The sequence below is a fragment of the Larus michahellis genome, chromosome Z (assembly GCF_964199755.1).
Source record: "Larus michahellis chromosome Z, bLarMic1.1, whole genome shotgun sequence".
Taxonomy (NCBI): domain Eukaryota; kingdom Metazoa; phylum Chordata; class Aves; order Charadriiformes; family Laridae; genus Larus; species Larus michahellis.
The window spans coordinates 11,526,796-11,550,778 of NC_133930.1; the positions used below are offsets into that span (position 1 = coordinate 11,526,796).

Sequence of the window (23,983 nt, forward strand, 5' to 3'; positions counted from 1 at the left end):
TCCAGTCTTCCCAGGAGTGGGGGAAAAAAGTCAAGTTAGCGCTTTCATAATTATCCAAGTCCTCTTCCTATTTTTTAAGCATAAATGCTTGCTTTGCCCTGTTCAAAACTTCAAGTGCATTGCCTGTTTTTAAAGTTCTTAGTGCTTTGTGATCGTCAGCATTGCAACCTGGCACCTGAGGATGAAGATTTGTCAGGACCAGCTGTCTTAGAGATAACTACCTTATCTGTTTCTTTCAAATTTGTTTTCCTTTACTGCAACCTGGTTTTTTTATAAATTTATAAACTATTTTCCCTTTTTTTTAAAAAAAAAATTCTGTCAGCTGCCTGACTGCAGTTGTCTCTGTCAGTGAAGACCTCAAGCAATTAAGACATCAAATGTTCCAGCTTTCTTAAGACCACGCGATGATAGTTTTGTCTTTCTATGAGTAGGAGCTATGCTTTTTTTGTCATATTGTGTGTTGACTGCTAGGTGTTTAAATTTGTGTTTTGGCCTCTTGATTTCTTTCCTGTGCAATAATGCTTGCCCTTAAAAACTTCAATAAGATGATATTTGGAGTTTGAGGTTCAAGTTCTCTGAAGAGCTTGTGATTATTTTTTTTTTTGACAGGTTTCTTTTTGTGTGTCCTTTCTTTCCTCTTCACTGGGATAGCTTGAGATTTTTGTCTGTTAATGCTGTTTCATTGACTGTTAACAGCTTCCTGAACTCCTGGTCCTTTAAGCCTGTTTCTCATGAGCTCTAGCTACTTATTTTCTGAGTTTTTATTAGCTTGTGTTCTTGAATTGCATAGTGTTTTTCTAGCTTGTCTAATTCCTTTCCTTCCAAGGTATCAGGAAGACTGTCAGAGTTTTCTTGGATGTGTTTTCATCCTCATTTATCTCTGTATTTTTGCTCAAATCTAGAAGAGCATCTATGCTAGTTGCTCTCCGCACCTTGTGCGTCATCAGCTCATTCCTAGATGTTGTTTGAAAGTTGGTGATACAAATACAAATTATCTAGATAGTGTCAGGATTAAAGGTCCCTGTGATGGTAGTCTAACCAGGTGATTCTGTTGGTAGTTAGAAAAGGTCATGCCTCATTTCTCTGATCACCCTTCCCATCTTCTGTCATTACTTAGAAGCTTTCAAGAGGACTGTCCTCTTTTATTCCAGTGCTTAGAGTAGCTGCTTATGTCCTTAATGTTCAAAGTGATTCCTCCAGGTCTTTTCCATGTTCCCCTTCCCCCATGTGCACTATCATTTCATTAATACGCGTGGAGCTCCAGCTCACTGATATGAACTACTGGATTCCTCTCACATAGACTACCAAGATGGTTCTTATGACTCTTAATTGCTAATGATCTGGCTGAAATGTAAAAGAAAGAAAAAAAAAAAAAGACACCCGAGAAGTTTCCATATGTGATGTGATAATAAATTCCCTGAGCAATTCTGCCTCCTACCTGGGAAGGGATTAATATTCATATGAATAACATACATGCATCCTACAGCACCATGAGTCAGAGAAATGTAGTATTTTAATTAAGACTTGACAGTTACAATATGGCAAAGAAATTTGTAACTGTGCATGTTAAAAAAAGTTTGTGGTAGTATGCATAGTTTTTTCTTCACTTCTGCTGTTTTCCTTGTTCTCTTCCTGTGTTTGTGAAGAGGAAACTTAATTATGCCAGATCAAACTAGGATTTTCATCCCTGAGAGAAATGACTCAATAATTGTCACCTTCACACTTAGAACTTTGTCTACAAAGAAGGATTAATTGGTAGCTTGTTTGCTGCAGTCCCTCCGTGGGAGCTTCTTTTCCAGAAGAAGAATGGACACATAGCTATTGCATCTTCAACTTGCAGCCCTCCTTAACTGACATAGCCTTCAGCTAGGGACACAACTGTGCGACTTTTAAACTTAAACAAATTTGAATCTGAGTTTTGAATGACATAGAAGAATTGATGGACTGGAGAAAAGCAAAAATTCAATCAAATCATCAAATTGCCTCTCAAGTATATTTAAATATTATGAGAGGGTGTGGGGTCTGGGATTTTATCCACTTATATTGAATTTGTTTATGGGGGAAAATGTCTTATGCATAATTTTCCTCTTATGTCAGGAGATTAAATACATCAATTTACTTGTTTTCATTTCAAATGCAAAGTCATTGGAGCAGTGTTTCCTCTCTTTTTCTTCTTCTATATCCATTTTATACCAGTTATTTTGATTGTAATCTTTGTCTTTCCCTGTTAAATGTCAATAGTCTGTTCTTTTTGACTGCTATGTAACTAGATCACATACTGAGGTGGCGGATATAGTTCATGACATGGTTTTTCTGGAATATAAGTACCTGCACCGGGGGGACTAAATGACTGTTCTCGTTTAGTGTTACAGGTACCAAATTATATCCACAGTCTTATTTTCCCATGCCTCATAGTTTCACAGTCAGCACTTCTGATCAAGCGCCTGCAAGTACTTAAGAACCATCAGGGTCTCACTTTTAAAAGCCCTGGTGCAGGGAGCGTGTTGTATTGGTCATTTTGGAGTGTGATGCCCTATTTTTATTTTGGGAAAGCAAGATGTTGGTGCAAACCACCACTATTGTCATCTTATGTAGCTGTGGGGTGCCCTGAAGAGTCCTTCTGGACTTCCACTGTTCCACTGTTAGTGAGGAGACCAGCAAGGCACTAACTGGTGCCAGTTTTGGTTGCTAGTTTAATTGTAAGTTACCTACCTGCCTGCCCTCACAGCCCACATGTGAATCCAGGCCCTCTGATCATTAAAACCATGTACTGTGCACCAGCCTAGATGGCTATTGGAGGACACGGCTGCTTTGAGCCAGTCGCCAAAAGATTAGTAACTGTCCCTTTCCACCTCTCATGAACTGTGCTGTTCATGCAATAGTTTACTTTGGGCATTTTATTTCCCTTAAGCTTTGTTGCCTAGGTGTCTTTTTATCAGTCCCGTGAAGATGAGTAAGCTCTGCATTTTCAAAGCCTCCCACGCAGTGGCAAAGAAGCAGACTGAAGCATTGTGACTCTAACAGAGTTACTAGAAACTTCTCTTCACACAGAAAAACGGCATCTCCAGTTAAATGTCTTCCTTATTCTTACCTGTTGTATTTATGAAGGTTATCTTTAACCTCCACCAAATTACCAACATTGCTGATCAAATGTCCCAAGGACCAGGGTTGATGGGGATCTGTAGAACACCCTTGTGCTCATGAATTCACTGCTCCTACACCAGAGAGCAGATCTGGTCTGTGTAGGGAAGGCGTGATCCGAGGGTCGCTGCCAGCTGTAGTGCAGACTGTCTGTTGTCAGCTGTCTGTGCTCGCAATGTCAGTCAAGTGCTTTCTGCATACCTTGTCTATAAAATGCCTATGTGGCTTTCAGGTCCCTTATGGATTGCACAACAACAATTATTTAAAAAGGATTTAAATACAAAAGTAGTGGAGGTGTTCTGCTGTCTCCCCGTGCTATAATCTTCCTTCCCTGTCTTGCATCTGAGTTTGCAGACTGGCAAGTCTTGTGGCACTCCCCAAAGCCTTCACCGGTGATTCCCTGGTGCTCAAACGACCTGTGTCTGTTGTGTCTTCTGGTAGCCTCTCTGTGAGGGAAGGTTCGGCTGACATGCTGTACTCGGAGGAAGAAAATCTTCTTTCATCTCTGAGAGTCTTAAATAAGATATCTGCATAGTCATATCTGTTTGGAATAAAATGCATGTTTATTTATCCTTATTGAGATTCTCTGAGACCTACTACCTTATTTTAACCTGCTTTGCCATAAATGTTAACGGTTATGTTACAGCAAAGATAATTATTTGTATGTACACACAAGAAAATAGTGTTATGCCTTCATTAGCTGCTGTTATGATTTTAGAATAGCTTTTTGATAACATTATCTCCAGCGGGAAAAATCAACAAGCTTGCCCTTTTTAGAGTAGTTATGCTAAAATTAACAGAAATGCTCTCTTGTGGAGCAACATACTGGTCAGAAATGCTTTTTATAATGACCACAGCAGCTAGGAGCCTGTTTGATTGCTAACAGGATTTTCTGCAAGCTTCTCTGAACATATCAGTGAACTGACACTCAACTTCTGTTCACCTCTGCTAAAAACGGTTTTGGTGTTGATGGTCTGTATTCCCTGGCACACGGGACATCTGTCCCCCTCAGTGACAGCAAAGTTCCTCCATACCATCCTGTTGCTGGTTAGAACAAACCCAAGTTTTCTTAGTTGTAGCAGGAGTTTGCAGAGTGGATAGGCAAAGAATCATGACGTGTTATTTCTCTTCCTGATCTGTAGTAGTATTCAGGGCTATAGCTTTACTTCTATAGTTTTGTATTGTAAACTCTACACATCTATACGTCAAAATTCTTACAAAGCATTTGAATGAGAATCCAAGTGTAATTTACTTTTCTTCTGAGGTTTATTCCATTGATTTCCTTAAAAAGAAAGGGAAGATGTTTGTGCAACATCCGGGATATAGTTTACAAACACGGGACATTCCACAATCAGGTGCACCTCTTACTTTGTACCAGCACTGCACATTGAGTTCAAATAATCCAGTTTGGCTGACCTGTATGCTTCTGTTCTCTGACTTGCAAGGTCATTATGGCAGTGTTTGGATGCATGTGAATAGTCTGCCATTATAGCTCTTATTTTTTTTCCTCCTTTTTTTTTCCTTTTTTTTTTTTTTTTTACTTGAAACTCTTCATGTGTGAGTGTTTGACTTCAGGACTGAAGCTGGATAGAAAGGGGATGCTGCTTTTGTGAAGTGTGGGTTTTTTGGGGGTGGGTGAGCTGTTAGACTTTCTGGTTTTGACTTTTTGAGATTGGCTGGGATATGATAGATGAGCGACCCCTCTGTGGAACAGCCAGCAGCTTAATCTAGAATATACCTAGACTAAGGGGGAAACAGGACTCTAGTTCCTCATTTAAACTGCACAATATTGGGATTTTAACCTAGGTTTCCCATGTTTTAGAAAAGTGCGTTGACTGCTAAGCTGTAACACTCGCCCAGGAAATGACTGTTCCCTGTGCTCCCTTCCCTGTTTGGACATTTTAGACCTGAGAAATATTCCTGTTCACATTCATTATGTTCCTGGAAAACAAGTTTTGATTCTGCAAGCTGGTGTTTTCTGAAGGAAAAGGCATCTTATACAACTTCTTCCTCTCCATGGAAGTTGTACCTCTGCTGATCAGAGAGCAAGATGTGGGTGGCAGCAGTGGGCTGGCAATGTGGATAGATGACCTTATGTCTTGTACAGCTCCTGGGTTCCCAATTAGACTACATACACAGAATTGCTGCCTTTTTGTCTCTGGTATTGTTTCTCTTAAGCAATCTGGTCACAGCAAGTTCCGTATCTGTTAACTCCAGAAGTGCCTTGCGTGTTGCATGCTGAAGGAACTATGTATGTGCACAGAGTACCTCTGAACCAGGATGAACTACAGTAAGCTCTTTTCCCCTGTCTGATGCTGCCCAGCTTCCATATGCATTTGTACCAAAACTTTTCCAAATACTTTGTTGAGCAAGGCTTGTCTTTTCCCAGGACCTCCCGCAGCAGTTGTCTGAAGCTTTCAGGAAAACTGGAACCCAAGTCTGTTTGGAGGGTGGACCAAGTCCTTTAAATAGTACATATGAAAGGCTGTAGAATAATATTGAAGGTGTTGGAGCTGAGGCAACCGTTGCCATCTTATGCAAAACTGTCCTTTTTGCACCTTGTTTTGGGGATGTAATGGCAGAAAAAATTACAGCAGTGTGCCCTGTTGACAGAGGCTTGTATCCGATGTGGAGTGGGGCACAGAAAACAGTGGTGTCCTGACCACCTCAACATGGCACTCACGCATGGTGCTTATCTGTAGAAACCAAGAGAGACTCATCTAGCATTGGAGTAAGTCAGTTCCTCCTGCTCGGAATAGGGGTGCAATGGGAGAGGTGGGTGGGGGACTCCTACCTGCCACATACGCAGCCCTTAAAAATAGCATTGGCTGTTGGGAGAGCCAGACTTCACGCTCTTATTTTAAGGCTCTGCGTGGGAGGAGGGGATATTTCCCAGTGTTGTGTATTACTGAAGCAATCTGTACAAGAAATGCTGCACCAGAGAGATAGCAGTGGGCTTCGGCTTACAAAGCACAAGACTTGGGGAAAAGATGAGCTAACCAGCACTGGCTGAGAGCATCACAAATGAAGCGTTAACTATTCGTGCAATGTTAACAAATGCTTTGAATAACATCATAACTTTATAGAAGAAGGCAGTAGGTCAGAAAAAAGGGTTTGGTACATGACAATTTTGTCTTTTAGTGTCATTTTTCTTCCACTTGTTTCTTGTTTTCCAAGCTGCATGGTTACACAACTTGCTTAGATGTACGGCAGGGTTGCCTTGTATGCTTCTGAGCTAATTTTAGCATTGTGTAAGGGTTGTAACTGGAATCTTCTAGTACTGTGCATCTGGATTTAAGTAAGATGATTGCTTTTTTTTTCACCCATTGTAAAAGTGGCATTTGGAAGTCAAAATGCTGTTAATAATGCTTAATGTAATGCTCGAAGACAGCAGGACTCCAGTTCTGGCTGATGCTATGTAATATGTAAAATAAAGTAGCATTTTAATTTTCTGTACATTTTAATATCAATGCTTTATTGAATTCATGTCACTTGAAGATCTTATGGTACAGCAAATGAATGCTGTCCATTAGGAAGTAGTTCTCGCCGGGTGATACGAGAACTTTCTTTGTATCCAAGATTCCTTTCTTGTCAACCAAACAGGATTCTTAAGCCATATCATGGCCCCAGCAAGTTGTCTACCGTCTCATATTTAGAGTCTGAACAATGCTGTGACGTTGTGGAGGGCTGATCAGCTGAGCCTGAATCAAGCTGTGTATTCATTTCCATTGCTGTGATGGTTAATCACTGGCACTTTCAAAAAGGGCTTTTTGGTGGTTCCCCTTTGGTTTCACCTGAAACCTGTTCTTGGTGAAGGTGGGACCAGTTCTTCCTCTCCTTGCCTTTTGAATCCATAAGGAAATGCCTGCAGCCTTTCCTGGCAGTCTGTGAGCTGCGTTTGTAACACGCATCCTTTGCTGAAAGGTGCTTGAGAACATCAAGGTATCAGGTATCTCTTCTACAGGGAGAATTTCTTGAATGCATTGGCAGCTTCATCCTTTGTGTGCTATAAAACTAAAGATAATTTAGGCATAAAGCTGGGGTGAAATCACAAAGATTTTAATCGGATTTGTTTCATCTGTTCAGCTTGAGATTTTCATCTGTTGCTCAAGCACACAGGTACCAGATGCTGGAAGGGCTGTGGTAAGCCTGAGTGCTAATTTACTGGCGTGCCGTAGGCAGTGAGTCTCTTCCTGTATGGAGTAGCTTGTGCCTTCAGGCTTGTAGGATGATGGGGTTCCAGGTGAGCAGCTGTGCCACTCTCTGGCCCATGGTAGCATCCTCTTAAAAACAGGAGGATCTTGTTTAAGTCACTCATGCATTGGATCTTTGTACTCTGCTGTGCTGTGACAGACCAGGTGGGCAGTAGGTTTCATCTGCCTGTATTTCTGTAATATTTCTAATATGCCACGTAGACAACCAGCAAATGGTTTGGAGAAGGTGGGGGCTATTGCAAAAATCAAGAGAATAGGTTATAGAAGTGGGAAAGGGCACACTGGGGCAGTCTGGGGAGGGGAGGTGCTGAGGGTGTGTGAGATGAGACCAAACAAGTGTGGCTCAGCTTAGCAGACTGGAAGTTGAGAGCGGATGTTGCTGCCATGTACTAATAGAGCAGGGGAGTAAATATTGGCAAGTTTACAGCTATTTAAGTTAAAGGTTAATGTTAGCACAAGAACAGAAGGGTATAAGCTGGTTATGAACAAACCCAGGCTAGAATCAGAAAGTGATTTTCCTAATTGTTAGTGAACAGCTTCCAAATGGGTTTCTTTGCCCTTTCTGTTTCTAATTAATCTAAAAATGTGTCTGTTTATGAAAGCTATTATATGACAGTCGCCTGTGGGAGCAAAGAATGGGACTTCATCATCCAGGAAGCCTCTCAGTGGGCTGTGAGAAGTGTCCGTGGAACCACAGCCTCCGTAACTATTTTTCGTAGCGTGGCGTCCCCGTGTTCACACTGCCCACCTGCCTGCCTTTGCTGCCGAGCTGCGCCACATTGCAGGACCCTGTGGGCTTCGGAGCACAACCAGCGGTGCGTGGGAGAGGTGTTTGCTACGTAGATGCTGTCACTGAAGCGAAATTATGAAAATCATACTGCAGCCCCTCTTGGATGGTGGCTTTTCCATGCAGTTGCACAGTAGATATTAAGGATGCTAGGCTGTGTGAGGGGTTTCTTGAAGAACAGTAGTTATTAGTGACTCATGCCTGGTAATGAACCTGTCATAGATATAATTTTGTTTTCTGACAAATGTTCAAGTGGAAACGGTTTCAGAAAATATGATGTAGTTTGTAAACAGGTTTATTCTTAAATGAGATTTTTTTTAAGATTCCTCATGGGATTTCAGTTGCTTATTTGGACAGTAAATTGCAATTGAACCTATACTCATTAAAAGTTTTTACAAGCTAACACTGGAAAATTATTTTCTAGGAGAGCTTGAAAAGCAACAGAGAATATCAAGACAAAACCAGTGGTGTGTACAAAAAAGGAGATAATAGAGCTATCCATCTAGAAGGGGATTTTGATTTAGCCTTGAACTGATTTATCTATTTAGCCTCACTTTCATCATTACTTTAGGTTGTTACATACAAGAATATATGAAATACAAATAGAGATTGCGTAATGTAAAAGATAAGTTTATTTTAACCATGTTTCCATCTGTTTTTTATTTTTGTTAATGAGTCAATATTCACCTTGTATTTTAAGATAACACACACATTTTTGATAAACTGTTATTGAGAAACTGAGAATGCTAAATTTATTGCAATTTATTTAAATCTGGTTTTATTCAATGTATCACGGTAGTGCAGCAGATTGAAATGCATGTGTTTTTGTGATATTACATGTAATGGGTACTTGAAGGATCCAGTTTTGTCTACACAAATATCTGTAGATTGGCTGTTGTATTCACTCTGAATTTTGTCATGCCTAATTTAAGGAACTTCATTTGCAGCAAGTACAACTCTCCTTCATACTTGTGTGACATAGTTACGTGTTACTCATCCTAATTAAGTCACTCTATTTTTAGCTTGCAGTAGTAATAGCTAGTTAATATACAACTGTGTACAGCTGCTAGAATCATCCCTTTTTCATCCTGTCTTTACATCCACTTCTCTCCAGTTTCAGGGAAGGTGGAGAGGCTTCTGTGACCTGAGAGCACAGAGCAGAGGTGGCAGGTACTGGAATGATCCCCCCACCATCCCTGCGTGGTGTTTGCATGTGTTTTGGTCAAACTGTGCTTGTCCCTCCTGTCACAGACTTACCAAAGGGGCTAATTGGCCTCTCAGTTGATTTAGGTCAGGTATCTAATCAAAGCCCGGTTTGTACCCCAATCCTCATTCCCTTGCAGAGGCTTTCGAAATCCAGTCATTTTCATTTTTTGCATTAAATTTCCTCCCTGTCCCTCCGAATCAGGGGAGCAGACTGACTGGGTTTCTAGACCCAGTTAATTCAGGACCATTTGTCAAGCTTGTCCAATGCCTTTACTGGAAGTGTGAAAGCTATGTCTGGGCTTATTAATATGTGTGTGATTGCTGGAGTCAGCTTTGTCACAGCTACGATGTGGCAGTGCCCCTTTTTTCTTGTTCAGTGCCTACGCTAACAGTGTCCTCAGAGGCTGACAGAGGCTTATATGCGGTTCATAACAAGTATTTATGGGGTATTTTTGTCCATTAATCAACTGCAGCCTTCTGCAGGGAATATAAATATATGAAATTATTCCTGCCTACAGAGAAAAGCATATTATTTAAGCCAGTAGGCATAAAGACAAAGGTAGGGTAGTAAAAAACATTATTTTCCTGCTTTTTGAAAGTTGGTGCACCTGTAGCAGATGAGGAAGTAAGTGCTGGCAGAGGAAGTAGTCTGTTGGCAGAGGTAGCTGGGCATTATTCCATGTGGTTATTAGTTTTTATTCCTCTGCCGCTCTGTTTCCTGATGCTGGACAAGCCATTGTGGCTTTTGAAAAGGGTTTTTCCCATTGCCTCTCCTGGTGATCCATGAATTGATTTCTGGTTATTTGATTTAAGATTCTGGAAATGAGGTATCAGAGCAGTAAGTGAAGTAGCTGGAAGCCAGACTTCATAGTGTTTGATATGCACCAAACGTAAGTACTCTGAAAAATTCAGGGTTTTGTTACCTTGAGATGGCTGTCCAAAGAGAGAAGGTCTTCACCTGCCCTCATTCTTCAATTGTAATGGGTACTTTTTCACTTCACAGGTATGCTATGAAAACAGCAATTAATACTTGAATTACTTGAGTAATATGGTGATGAGTGCAAAGAGCGCTCCTTAGCTCACTGCATGTAGTGTTGATGTAACTGCATGTAATGGTATGGCCTGGCTGTGATGGAATAAATAATGCATATAGTCATGTTTGAATAACGTGAAGGAAACAATATTAAATAGTTTGTTGTTCAGTGAGCAGTAGAACAGCCTCTTTTGTTCCTGAAAACTAGAGAAAGAATCATCTTTGAGTTCATACTGGGTGCTACCCTGTGGGATCAAGGCGCTAAATTCCTGTAGCCAAATCCTTATATGTTGGATCTACATTTTTCAGAATGCACGAACGGTTTTGTCAGAGACAATTTCCCTCTTTTCACTGTCAAGCTGAGGTAGGAAAACATGCTCTACAGTGTTTGAACTGAGCCCTCGTGTTATGGACAGTTGGGTTGTCATGCAGACCATCCGTGGGGAGCAATGCACCTTCATGCCTGTCAGCAGGTATATGCGTTACCATGTAGTTTCCTATCTGAGACAGGTTCTGGAGTGATATAGGTAAGGAGCAATAAAACCAAGACCCGGGCAGTATGTGAAGAGATTAACTAGAGCATCTATTTTCCTCAGAAGCATCCCTGAAAAATCGATGTCCACCCTTTGCTAAAACCTTCTGGGATAGAGATTTTGTAGGTTCCCTAGACAATCTATGCTTACTTATACTAATGATTAACAGCTTTTCCAGACACCTAACCTAGCTTTCCATGGCTGCAAGTTAAGCCTGTTATTTCTTTATCTGTATTTACAATAGAAATGCTGAATAGTTTACTTACCTTGTGCTTGCCTCAACTAGTTTATGTTGGAAGGCTGTTATGTCTACCTGAGGTCTACATTTCACCGCATCTGCAACTTGTCCTTCTCAGGTTTCTTGATCAAAAAAGGCAATTAAAGCTTTAACTGTGAGAGTATAATTTAAGGTTTTTCCACCTCCAGCACATGTCTGTGCTCAGATGCCTTTGCATCTGATTACTTAATTAGATGTGCAATTAAGACATTGATTGTAATTTTCCAATTTCATTAAATATCAAGTCCTTATGTTTTGGATGCCATTACGAGAGAGAGATGTAATTTGAAGGAGGAAGCAGCAGAGGGAGAGTTTTCTCTGCTATAAATGCTTCCTCACTGCCTGTTAACTAAGGTATTCAAGCTCACTCTAGTTTAAATGCTGGTATAATAGTTGTTTCTGGAATGGCGGCATCAAGTTGGTAAAATGGTTTGATCACCTGAGTTGTAGAGGGCAACACAGATTTGCTAAGAGTCCATCTTCTACTTGTACTTTTTGGATTAAAAATGGAGAATGACAATTCAGCTAGACAAAGCTTCCACACTTTCAGGTGGGCAGCCAAAGCCCAGGACAAGGGCTCTGTGGGGGCATTCAGGTGTTTTCAGGAGCACATTTAAGGAAGGTTTTCTGTCTGTAATTGCTGGGGCTCAAGGAGACAACATGCTACCCTAGGGCCTGTCACCTGCTGCAGGTTTGCTTTTAAAGTCAGAGTCCGACTTTGAAGGCTGGTGTGGGCTGTGATGAGTGGGGTTGCCACTGTTTCGTCCTTGGTTTCTGGGGAGGTAAGGCTTGTTTGTGCTCTGGAGTGGCTGGAACTTAGTGGCTGAGGAATAAATCAGCATCTTCCATGAAGTGTTGGCTTGCAGAGCTGATAGTATTTGGTTTTGTATCCCAGAAGTCAAGAGTGCAAACAACCATGTGGAAACAAGAATGGGACAGGCAGGTTTAGCCTGTGCTTTAAAGGGCTTTGTCTGCTGTTGTGAGTGACAGTGATGACTATAAACAAATTAAATGGAAGATGATGTTAATCTGAGCTTTTCTAACTTCATGACCAATACCCCTTTACGGATTTTGAACCTTAAAAATTCCCATGTCAGACTAGATCTGTTCTATTCCCTGGAGGAGTTTTTGACTGGTGTGTCAGCAGCAGTCTCAGAGGGAAGGAGATGGCAGGACTTACTGCAGGCAGCTGTAGGGTTTCTTCTCAATACCTGTCTGATGAAAATCAGCCTAAGCTCTGAAGTGTAAAGATTTGTAGCCCTGTGAAAGCATTAGTGCTATGTTAATTCATTTTTTTCTTTAACCTTGTAGAAATCCCACTCCTTGAATCTTGCTGCATTCTTGGCCATGCGAATATCCATTGTGTTCCTAGGCTATGTGAAAGTCTTTCCTTCTATTAGTTCAGAAGTGTTCGTCTCTCAGGGTTCAGCAGACATCCTTGCAGTCAAATAAGTTTAACATACAGAGCATAAACATCTTTCATATGAAGACAAGTCAGCCAGTGGTTTGTTCTCACCTATTCAAAACTTTATATTGCCTATCTTTGACTTATATTGCCTGTCTTTGGAAGGTAAACAGTCCCAATACCTCCATCTTTAGCAGGTTTTTCAATGTGCCAGTGATATTCTTGTTGTATTTCTGTAAGGCAAATAATTAACTTTGTTCTTTTATGCGAGGAGAAAAACCTTTTTCAGGAGGGAGAACTCCTGGGGAAAATTGTCTCCTTCCTTTTCTTCAAGTGTTTCAAGGCCAGTGTCTGGCAATGGCCAATTTCCAAGGTGCTCCGGGTGCTGTAGGAAGGACCTATGTCTTTTTTCCCTTCCGAGCTTGCAGGTTGCCCTTGCACCTCCCCTTACCTTTTCTGAAGGGGAGAAGAAAGAATTGGTGCTTTGAGTGACACCTTGCTTAAAGAAACTCGTTCTTTCATCTGAAACCAACATCTTAAGCCCATGTTTCATAAGTGTGTTCTGGAACTATTGTAATGACAGAAATGGCATTGACAGGGTAGTTTTAAATGCCTTGGAATTCACAGTCTCATCTCTTCCAAGCCTGTGTGTGTTTCAGCAGCACTGCTTATGTTGTGATGCACAGCTCCTCAAAGCATGGTATTCATTGAGGACAGCTGTCAAACAGCAGGAGGTTGCTGCTTTTTCATTAACACTTCGTCTTGATTTATCTTCTTGTGGCTTTGAATAAGGTAGTAAATAGCATGTTTTCACTGCTGAATCAACTGATAAACTTTACACTGTGCATTTGAACTTCTAAGGTTTAATGCAGCTCTGAACCTGAGCTACCTTACTGAGAACTCTTGTCTTTTGGGAGATGCAGCAGGCAGTTTCATTTTGGACAGATAGTTATTTTTCTTCCAGTGAAACAACTAAAAAAAATTGTTTTAGAGAGCTCTTGGGTCAGAGATGTCTGAGGCCGTTGGTGAGATGAGTTAAACCTGAGTGTGAGTTGGACAGAATTTATCCCTACTTTTCTAAACAAGCTCTCTCTATTGACTTTTCCCTCTTCTCTCTTGACTTTTTCCCCCCCTTTTCTGTATTTGTTTAATCTGTCTATGTAACATTCTTATCCTCTAATTTACTCAACCACCCAAAAGCCAGGACACTGTAAGCGTTCTTGCTTGTCTTCTGCAGGGAGAAAGGGGTGCGAATGTGAGAGAGGGAGGAGCAGGACCTGTGCTTGAAGCGTGCTCATTTTCCTTTGGTTAATCCACTTGTGCTCATGAAGGAATTGCTTACTTTTATAATTTTATCAGTAATTCAGTACTTTACAGGAAGTTGGAATGAAATAGATAATAAGGATTAAAAAAGAAGAAAGGGTAATGTATACCTCGCAGACATCAAAGCATTTGGCCTATATAGCTGAGCCTGGCTTTATCAGTTTTAATAATTCCCTGCTGGCTCAACCTAAAATTAAAATCTGTTGGTGAATTAAAAAATAGCAGTAAGAAGTATTTAAATTTTTAAGTGGAAGTTTATTTCTCAAGTAGAAGGCAAATAACTCGGTACTCTGAGCCTTAAGGTAAAGCACACTCTTTCTCACAGGCTTTTTTTGGATGCAAGTCGTGCCTATTTTTGCCAATTCTGAATTATCATCGTTATTTCAGTAAACAAAATATCACTGAAAAACAGAGCCTGTCTCAATCTCCTGTGCATTAAGCAAGGGTTTTTAAATGTCTGAAAGGTGCACTCTTCCTTGCTTCTGAGGGCACCTGTGTTTTTGTCTTTTTGTAGCCACATTTTTCTCTCCATCTCCTTGTGAGCTGTGGTAAGGGCTGTGACATTTTCCAGCACTTCATTGCTCGTGACCTCTATTAGCGATGTCTCCTGTTACTTTGTCTAATGAGATTTGCTTTCTTTTTCCTTGTTTTTTTTTTTTCTGCTCCTATTCTTACAAGGCAGCCATGGGAGTACTGTAATTTTATGTGATAGTGCTTGGAAATCTGCACAGGCTCATTGGGTCTCAAGAGCTGCAACTGGAGGATTGTGTTTGGCCTCAGTGTGTTTTTCACTTGGATGTGCTAATGTCTGGTGTTGATGGGTGCAGGGATGGGCAAAGACCAAGGAAGGAAGAGATGTGAAGGACAGTGGCAGAAATGGCAAGATTACATTGGCTCAACTTGTAGTAGGATCTTTGGAAAAAGTAAGGCATGCAAAAGCCTGGGAGGCTGTCTAATGGATGCTTCAGGTGCTATAGTGAGTTAATGCGAATAAGAAAGTGTCTAACGGATGCTTATTACTTTTTTAAACTATTGCTGCGAAAGAGAACCCTGGCAAGATCTTTTTTGTCTTATTCTTATGCAGAGCTTTGAAGATACTAAGTGCTGCACAAATCCTGGATTGCATTTTTGTTTTCTCAGTTGGGCAGTCTTCATCCTTATGTGGATGAATTTGATACGGAGCTTTGGCTCCCAGCTCAAGTGCTATAATTGGTGTGTTTAGCAGCAGTCATTTCTATTGCAGTGGAACTTTGTGCCCTTTGTTGTGTAGGAGCCCTGTGCTCCTGGCGGGATGCAAACATATGATGAGAAACTCAGGGTTAGACTCTTAAAAATCACTTAAAGCTAAAGCACTTCTGAAAATCTGACCTATAGTCTCTATGCCTGCAGCAAGGGAAGGAGCAAAAAGAGGGAGGGTTTTCTGGGGGATGGAGGATATGAGTGACCACAGAGGAACGCCGCCTTACAGGGGGTCTGGAAGGAGGTCGGTGGCCTGATCGCTGTGCCTGGCTGCAAGGGACAGTGCTGTGGCTGCACATGGGAAGAGCAGGAGGTGCTGCTGAGACAAAGTATTGTGAGTCATGGCATTAGTCTACCTGTAAGCAAAACTTCTGTTTATGTCCATTAAACAAATGAGCTGATGGGAACACTAGCCTGGCTGTTGTCAAGCTGATGCTTTGGCAAGATGCTGGGATGGAGCTGTGGGACCAAAGGGTAGGAGATGGCAGGAGAATATCCCATGCAATGAGGGCAGGGCTGGGAGTACAGTGATGCTTGTGGAGGAACTGGTGAATAAAAGTTGATATTGGTGTAGGTAAGAGATGGGGGGGCGGGGGGGGGGAAGTATCATTCACAGCAAGGCTGGCTCACAAGGAGGTAGGAGGTAGTTGAGCAGATGGGAGGATAGTGGCATTTCCACGGCTAAGTCATATAGGCCTCTTCAAAATCCCACCCCACACTGTGAAAAGACTTTGTTTTGAAAGATGTAGTGAGCTGTCCTTGAGCAAAACCAGGAAATGCGCACAGCTCCCATACAGTGCCTTTGGCGCTAAAGGCAGAGAAACAGCTTTTGGGAAGGAGGTGGGTGCTTGTTTTGGGTGCATGAAGAAGAGAGACAGGATGAAGGGAGCATTTGTGAAAAGGAGTATGTGAATGTGGACTAACAGGCCAGGAAGATTTTCTTAGTAGCAGTGTGTTGGATGTCCTTGGGGCAGCTTGTGTGGCCAAAAAATGGTGCCTTTATTTCAGGCACTTCTTGCAGGATGAGTGCCTGCTGCTGCTCACTCCCAGGAGAGAAGCGTCGGTACAACGTGAGTGGATCTGATTCCATGCAGAACACTTCTGCAGTCATTCTTTTATGTAACAATGTGACTTTATTTTTGGGAAACGCGAGATCAACGGGTGTTCAGTCCCCCACACTCATAGCAGAACTGGTACAAGTCTTGCTTAGAAACTGGATACGGTTCATTTTAGCGAGGGCATCACTGAATCTTGTGGGTTAGTCTGGGGGTGAACAGGAGATATAAAAATAAACATCTATAGCTGATGTTTATATAGTTGGGCAACGAATCTTCTTGGAGCTAGTTAATTATGTTGAGTCCCCTGCTTTTTTCCCAGCCCCCGTGCTCCACAGTCCTATAGGATGCCAGGAGTCAGGCAGAGCACTTTTCCAGCACAGATTGGCTCTCTGCATTGTACTGCCTGCTCTCATAATGCCGAAGGAGTGCGTTTTGTCTTTAGTCAGATTGGCTCCATCGGTTCGTATTTCCTTCTGAATGGATAATAAAGTGGAGAATCATTTTGAGGCGAGGAGTGTTGGTGCGCGAGCGAAGTGGGGAGGCTGCGTGTGTGAGGAGCCAGGCAGTAAGCAGCTGACGAGGAGGAGTAAAGTAGCAATAGCTGCACAGCTTTCTCTCTGCCTCTGAAGTACAATATTTTCTGTTGAGTCACAACTGAAGAGAAGGATGAAGTTTTAACTGTACTTGGTACTGTCTGAGAAAGGGAAAAGATGCACTGTGGCGGTGAAGTAAAGAATTTCTCTTGAGGGATACTCCTGGAAGCTGACAGGATTTCTGCATTTTTGGCTTTGTATTCATTGGCTTCTGCTGATTTTTGCTTTTTGGATTTTTAGTAGCTGTTTGCGCTTTTTTTCCCCTTGAAAACATGCCTTCAACTTTACGTGATTTCTCATCCTAGTGCTGCTGTGGAAGGGGATACTCTCGGTGCCTTTAACATTGCTTTCCCCAATACCTGAGATGGGACACCAACAATATGTTCATAATCTCCGTAGTGAAAGTTCATTATCTGGTGAACCTTTAACAAGATTAGGAATCCTTCGGGACTTGTCTTTTCTATGAGAACAAGCTATTGTGTTCGTGTAGTTTTCTATTAATTCTATAAATTTCCTTTACACTTTAACCTTTTGTTTTATTTTGAAGCAGCAAGGTAAGTGCATGATTGGAACAAAAGAAGTGGCTGGGTATAAACTGCAAGTAGGCAGCAACCAAGGAGAACTGCTCTTTATTTTTAGAGTGGGCTCTGTGTGTTTGTGTGTGTTTACTTTAGCAATACAATAGCTCCATTGGAAGCTGACTGGTTTTAAACACATGCTTTGTAAAAACTATTTACTGTTAGTATGTTCAGTTGTATGCTCTATTTCTTAGTTCTTGTGTTCACCTGTTAGATGCTAATTGTAGATGTCTTTCTGTTAGTATAATTGAGGTTGTGTCTGTTTACTTCTCATACTTTTCTGTTAGGAGTGTTTGTATCTCAGCTGGAATTTGACATCAAAATCACTATGTGAAGAAGAGTTAAAGGGAAAGAGATTTGGGGATAATTTAAATTTGATCACTTGAAAAGCAAATAGCTTGAGAGTAATTAAATTACTGGGTTGATTCTTCCTTAAATGTCACTTAAAACAGGCTTGCTTTTAACCCAGAGTATTTGTCATTGGCCTGATTTTCTGTGCTGAGAAGCTTGTGAGCTGATGAGATGAAATGACTGGCATGCAGGACCGATGAGGATGCTGTACAAGCTCGTGAATCAGAGCAGATGGTGTGACTGTTTCTGATATCTTTTCAGTTTTCATTCCTTTTATACGGGCAGCTTTCTTTTGCTAATGGAGTGAGCCTTTGGGGGATAAACATCAAGACTTAATACAGAATGCTAAGGTCTTCTGTCCTCAAGATGAAAAGGAGAAAGCTTATAGAATTAAAGCTGCAGTTTTAGCCCCGGAGGATTTTAGTTGCCGAGTGCTGCAGTTTAGCAGCATGAGCTGGAAAACCCTAATTATTCCGTCAGCTGCCTATGTTACCTTCACCCAGCCTGTCTGAACGCTGCCGAGTGTCTGCTCTAAAGGAGTGCAGGACGGGTCAGAAGCAGTGAGCAAGATCACAGACTGGTAAGGGTTGGAAGGGACCTCTAGAGATCATCTAGTCCCAACCCGCCTGCCAAAGCAGGGTCACCCAGAGCAGGTTGCACAGGAACGCGTCCAGGCGGGTTTGGAATGTCTCCAGAGACGGAGACTCCACCACCTCTCTGGGCAGCCTGTGCCAGGGCTCTGCCACCCTCAGGGTAAAGAAGTTCCTCCTCATGTTTAGGTTTAGAAGGAACTTCTTTACTTTGAGGGTGGCAGATCATGTAGCACTAGGCTGTACCCCAGCTGTGCTAGCACTGCCCTGACAACAGAAGTTGGATCTCCTAATTCGTCACCATGGGTTGGTGAGTGCTGCCTGTCTCTCCCCTACCTGAGTGTCCTGTGAGCTGAGGCTCTGTTACCTGGAAAACCAGCTCCAGACCTCCTCAGTGAGTAATTGGAGTTCTGAGAAAATTCTTAGGGATGAGTGTTTCCTGGTGGTTCTTGTGAGAAATGCAGCACTTGGAGAGTTCACACTATTGCTTCAGCACTGGGTTGTAAATTGGATTACAAGTAGAGGAAAGGTACAGCATGTTCTGTTTCTATTAGTCAAGGCAGAGATTTTAGCATTCTTCATTACTTTCATAACGGTGCACGCGAACCTTATTTAAAGCAGAAGTACTGGGTTCGTGCCGGCAGTGCTGTCTGTCTGCTCTCTGATTAGAGGTAGCTGAATGATCACAATTATCTGAAACCTTTCCCAAAGCCTAGCAGACGTTTCTACAGCCCTGATCGCAAGGCCAGCTAACTTGTCAGCTAGTGCTGTTTCCTTTAAACAAAAAGTTGGTTCTTGCTCCTGGGTCATCTGTTCAATATAATACTTGCTCTTTAGGACCCTGTTTTGGGAAAAAGCTGTTTTAAGGAACAGGTACTGCCTTAGGTCATCAAGCGTAAACCGTTTACTGATTGATTCATCTGTGTGCAAAATTCCCATGCTCTGGGAACAAGGGGGCTGCTGAACCTAATTTCTTCTCGGTTTGCTCTTAAACTGATGATAGCTGCTGCCTAGGTTTTTTATTTGCTGCTAAGGAGTGAAGTAACTTTACATAAGAATGACAGAAGCAGCTGTGATTTCTGCGCTTTTTTTTAGCAGTCAATTATCCTTTTTGCCTTTTTCTCAGCACAGGATGGTCTCAGAACTAGGTACGTGCCCTGAGTTAGCTTGCTGTCAGCTAGGCATGAGCCTTGCATTTCTGTGGTTGGCAGCTTCCAGCCTAAGCATCCTTCTGCACTCAGGGACAGCCCCTGTTTCTTTGACTGTGTCTCTGGATGCCACATTCTCTTGGCCGACAGGTAATGACAGACCTCATTTGTTACTGCAGCCGGTGTATCGCTGTGCCAGCCACTGCTGCTTTTAGCTTGCAGAAAAAGCTGTGATAAGAGGATGTGGCAGCAGAGGGAATGAGCATGTCTCGAAGAATGGCAGGGCTGCCTCGTGCTGAGGTGCTCTCTGGGGCCTCCCAAGACAGCTGGACTTAAATGGCCTGAACATCTCAATCTGTCTGCATTGGTGCTCACAGAAGTGATGCCGGGTGGATCACTGACATTAATCCCATTGTACAGAAAGCTGAGAGACACTTAGCAACTTCTGTGGCATCCCCTATGTTTGTAGGGGGTATTAAGGAGTTAAGACAGGGTGTGCTATCCTTGCTGTACTGCATGGCGATACTCTTCAATGACATGAATTTAATTTCATGCTGTTCCGCAAAGGAATTTTTTACACTGGTGAATGCACTTGCAACACTTTAATAGGTGTTTTATTCTCATACTTACTGATTTTTACTGTTGCTTCACTTTGTAGCTACATTGATAACTTGCTGGTACAGCAAAATATTATTCACAGGTTTGTTTTGCCTCAGTTGAATGGCCTTGTGTAAAAGGTAAGAAATAACCATGATGTGCGAGGTGCAGAACTGTGTAGTTCATTCACACAATATGCAGTGTTCCCTGGGATCAGTTTTGCACCATGAGGGTGGCTGACTGGCCAAACCTGACCTTTTGTCACATCTACCAAACTGCTTTGGAAAGGTTTTAAGTGTGATTGTTTTTTGACAGGCAGGAAGGCTGGCCCTCATTGATGTCTGCATTGAAGTGTTCTGACACAGTTTTTGCTTAGCTTTATTGAAACAAACCTGTAGGTACAGATGAAACCTGGAAAACATCATTGGAAGTGCTTAAAAATTTCAGAAAGTTTTACAAGCGTGGCTGGGATGTGGTTTTGCAGCTCATGCAGTAATTCCTGAACAAGAACCTAGGTTGAGGCTTGGCTTCAAAGGGACTGTGAAAGGCTTACCAACGGACTGGGCCATAGTTTCTTTGCTCCATTGTTTTGTTTTTAAAATAATTTTCATCCATTTGTAGCTACCTTCTTTTCAATAGCATGGATGTGTTTCCTCTATAATGCACTTTGAAGTGCCATGTGTCTCTTCTGCATTTTACTTTTAGCAGAAATGTCCTGAGGTGAACAAATTTTTCAAGAGTACAGTTTGTGTTCCAGTCCTGCTGTTCTTTCCCCATGATCGCTCAGCTCAGTACCTTGTTCTTCCAATCACTCATGCCAGGACTCAAAAGTTAGAGTCTTTGTTAATTATCAGGAGACAGTTTGAACAGACACACATTCTCAGAAACAAGTAATAATGCCATGTTTAGGTATGATTGAACCCAAAATTAAATCTAATCATGTTAATTAGAAAATTGCATGCTCACCTCCGGAAGTCATACATCAGCAAAGCTGGCGGTAACCCTTCATATTTCTGTCAAGCCTGGTTGTTAGGATCCTTTCAGCAATTAATGTGTTTAAAAATGCTATAATATTCCCAGGAAGAGACGATGTTTCAGTATGCAGTGCTGGGGCGATGTTGCTATGGCAGCCTTTGCCATGATGTCTTTCTCTTTTTAATGCCAAAATCTTTTTATCTCAGAATGTCCTGCATTTTAGTTATTGGTAGTCTTAATGTTTAAATGGTTCTTTATAAAGTAGCCAGGCCATCTATCAGTCATTTTATTCCTTTTCCTATTGTAATTGTTGGTAGTTGTAATGCAATACCACTTTGTGTGGAAGATAGTGTAAATATAATCTAATCCAAAAAACTCTACTCAGTGCCATGGTGGCATGAGTCAATTGCCAGAGAGGCTGCTGTGAAATGTTTTTTGATCATAGTTAATTGTTTTTATACCTCTTTGCTGGTAACTCTGAACACCACGTCTACCCTGGGGTACCCGCATCTTCTAACATGATGGTGTGGGCTAAAGGTGTCTCAGGATTTCCCTTAGTGTGATGAAAACCAGGTAGCCAGTGAGAAGATAAATCAACCTCAATTATCAGAGGTTTAATGGACACAGGGGTTGGGCTCTCTCCCCCTTTCTTCCACTCGGCTGTCGGCAGCTCACTGCTGCGTGGGGCAGTGATGAAGGCTCCGCAAAGCTGCCTTTGTTTTGAACCACCTTTCTCCAGTGGCTCACAGAAGCGAAGATACTGCTCACAGGGGGTTGCAGCCAGCTCTCCTCAATCTGGTGAAAGCCTGACCTTCCCTAGAGTGCTCTAAGTGTAAAGTATGACTGATCCCCAGCTGATGAACAGAGAACTCATAATTGCGTTTTATTCCTTCATGGGATTTCTTATGTTCTTTTTTGTCACTCACTGATGCTGTCATGCAATGCTTTTGCTCCTGTTGTCATCGCGAATCCATGTGTCAGGTGGAAAAGTAACTGTTATTCAGGTATTACAAAGGTATCTCAGAAGTGTGCCCAGTGACAAGGTGACAAGCTGTGCAGTGTTTGCGGTAGTTCACCTGTTTCCCCTGTTTAAAATCTTAATATGTCAGTTTTGTCCTCAGGGGAATAGCAAAACAACCTGAACATCCCCACATAAAACCAGCGATGTCTTCCTCCTGCTTAGCTTGAGCCTGGCTTCCTTTTGGGAAGTGGGGGGATGTAGAAATAGTGGTACTTGTGGATGCTTCTCTTCAGTCTGCACACCCAGAGACAGCTCCATGCTGAACTGAGCATGGAGTTCTCCTGGAGAGAAACGCCTGCTAAAAAGGCAGTCAGAACAAAGCTTGTGTAGTCAGTGAGGGCTTGCAGCGTCTGGCAGGATACCAGGATGCAAACACTCTTTCTTTAAAGACTTGATTTCTTGTTATGTGTTAATGTGACTCCTGGAGTGATTCTGGAAGAGAAGATTTCAGCAAGGATTTGCATCCAGATTAGATGTTTTATTATTTTTTTTCCCTGTCTGAACCTGCATTAACTTTGTTTGTCACTTTGCCTGTCTGTGCTATAAAGAAACATGATCCTAACACAGGCAATGTTAGAGGAATAAGGGGTCTTTATAGGGGACAAGTGACTGCACTGTTCCTAGTCTGTAAGAGTGGCAGGGAACAGGAGCACACACAGCCCTGGGTGGAGAGGAGGAGTGGCAGACCTTGGCAGGAGGTGCAGAGGCACACAGGATGAAGGGAGTGAATACTCAGAGCTCCAGGTCTGAGCCTGGGTCTGGGGTGGCAAAAGGTGAGGAATGGAGGGAGGGAGACTGTGGCAGAGGTGTAAAGAGGTTGATGCTCATACCTGCCTCTTGGCATTCCTTTAAGTGTTTTGCTCTTTGGTGGAAACAGAGATTTCTGTTCCTTTCTACCTACTGTAAGGAGAGGTAGAGAGGCTTCCCTCTGAGCCAGAGCTGCCTTCCTCATCTTCTGCTCCAGCCCTCTTTCCAGCCTGGGAGGAAACAGTTTCTGTCCCTCTTGGGGCAAGCTGGAAAGGTATTGCTGGTATTTGAAATCAAAGATGCACTTTGAAAATCTCTATTGAAATAAGTATTTCTGTATATCTATCTATACATACATATATATGTATACCATACACACTATACGTATAAATAAAAGTGACAGCATTGTAGTGTTTGCACTGAGCTGCCCGCTTTGGAGCGGCTGCAGTCCTGCAAGTAAATGTTCAGCAGGAAAAAAGCATTCTCTGTAAGAAACCACCGCTGTCGAATGTTGCAGCGGACAAACGAAATGAGAGCGAACTCCAGCTTGAATTGATTTATTTTTTTAAACTAAAATGATCGTTAAGCCCTTCTGGTGCCTTGAAAGCTGTGTGCAGAGGAAAGCGTAATGAACATTGAGCTTTCTGAGGGAACCGTTGCACAAGCATGTGCAGGCTTTTCTCCTAGTGCTTGAGGTTTGATATGTTGGGAAATATTTGAAATGAGCATCTCTGTGTGCTACCCTCAAGCAACGCATGTAGGGAGCCACAACTCTAGAGCTCTTCTTGGCTACCATTGAATTCAAGTGCTTGCTCTCTGAGGGTTCACTTTTTAATATTGATACAAAAGTGTTTTTCTGGTGTTAAACACCAGTTAGCCACTCAAGTGAAAGGTAAAGGGTGTAAGTGGTGCAAAAAGAGAGCCGGAGCAAATATTTCCTAGGTAAACCCCGTTCCGTGAGGGAGTAGTTAGATAAGAAAGACTCAAAAAAGAAAACCTGATTTTCATGGACCAATGGTCTGCAAATTAAAATTATATTTAAAATTTATAATTATAAAATTAAAACTTCTTTTCTTTAAGAAGCTTACAACCAGTGTAACAGGTAATTTGTTTAGCCTACACAAGGTATTGCCTTTGGTATGGAAGTTCTGCTGAGATGCTGGACGA

The 23,983-nt window shown here is 42.1% G+C and overlaps 1 protein-coding gene across 6 annotated transcripts in view; it reads left to right on the forward strand.

Annotated features, from left to right (window-relative positions):
- UNC13B (unc-13 homolog B) overlaps positions 1 to 23,983 on the forward strand; it is a 216,498-nt gene that overhangs the window by 86,490 nt on the left and 106,025 nt on the right. For 3 of the 6 annotated variants that reach the window (XM_074569509.1, XM_074569512.1, XM_074569511.1), the window contains exon 1: positions 16,732 to 17,363. The exons of the other annotated variants lie outside the window; for them this stretch is intronic. The gene's annotated coding sequence lies outside the window, so the exon portion shown is untranslated. Of the gene's footprint in view, positions 1 to 16,731; positions 17,364 to 23,983 lie in introns of those variants that run through there. 6 annotated transcript variants of the gene reach the window in all.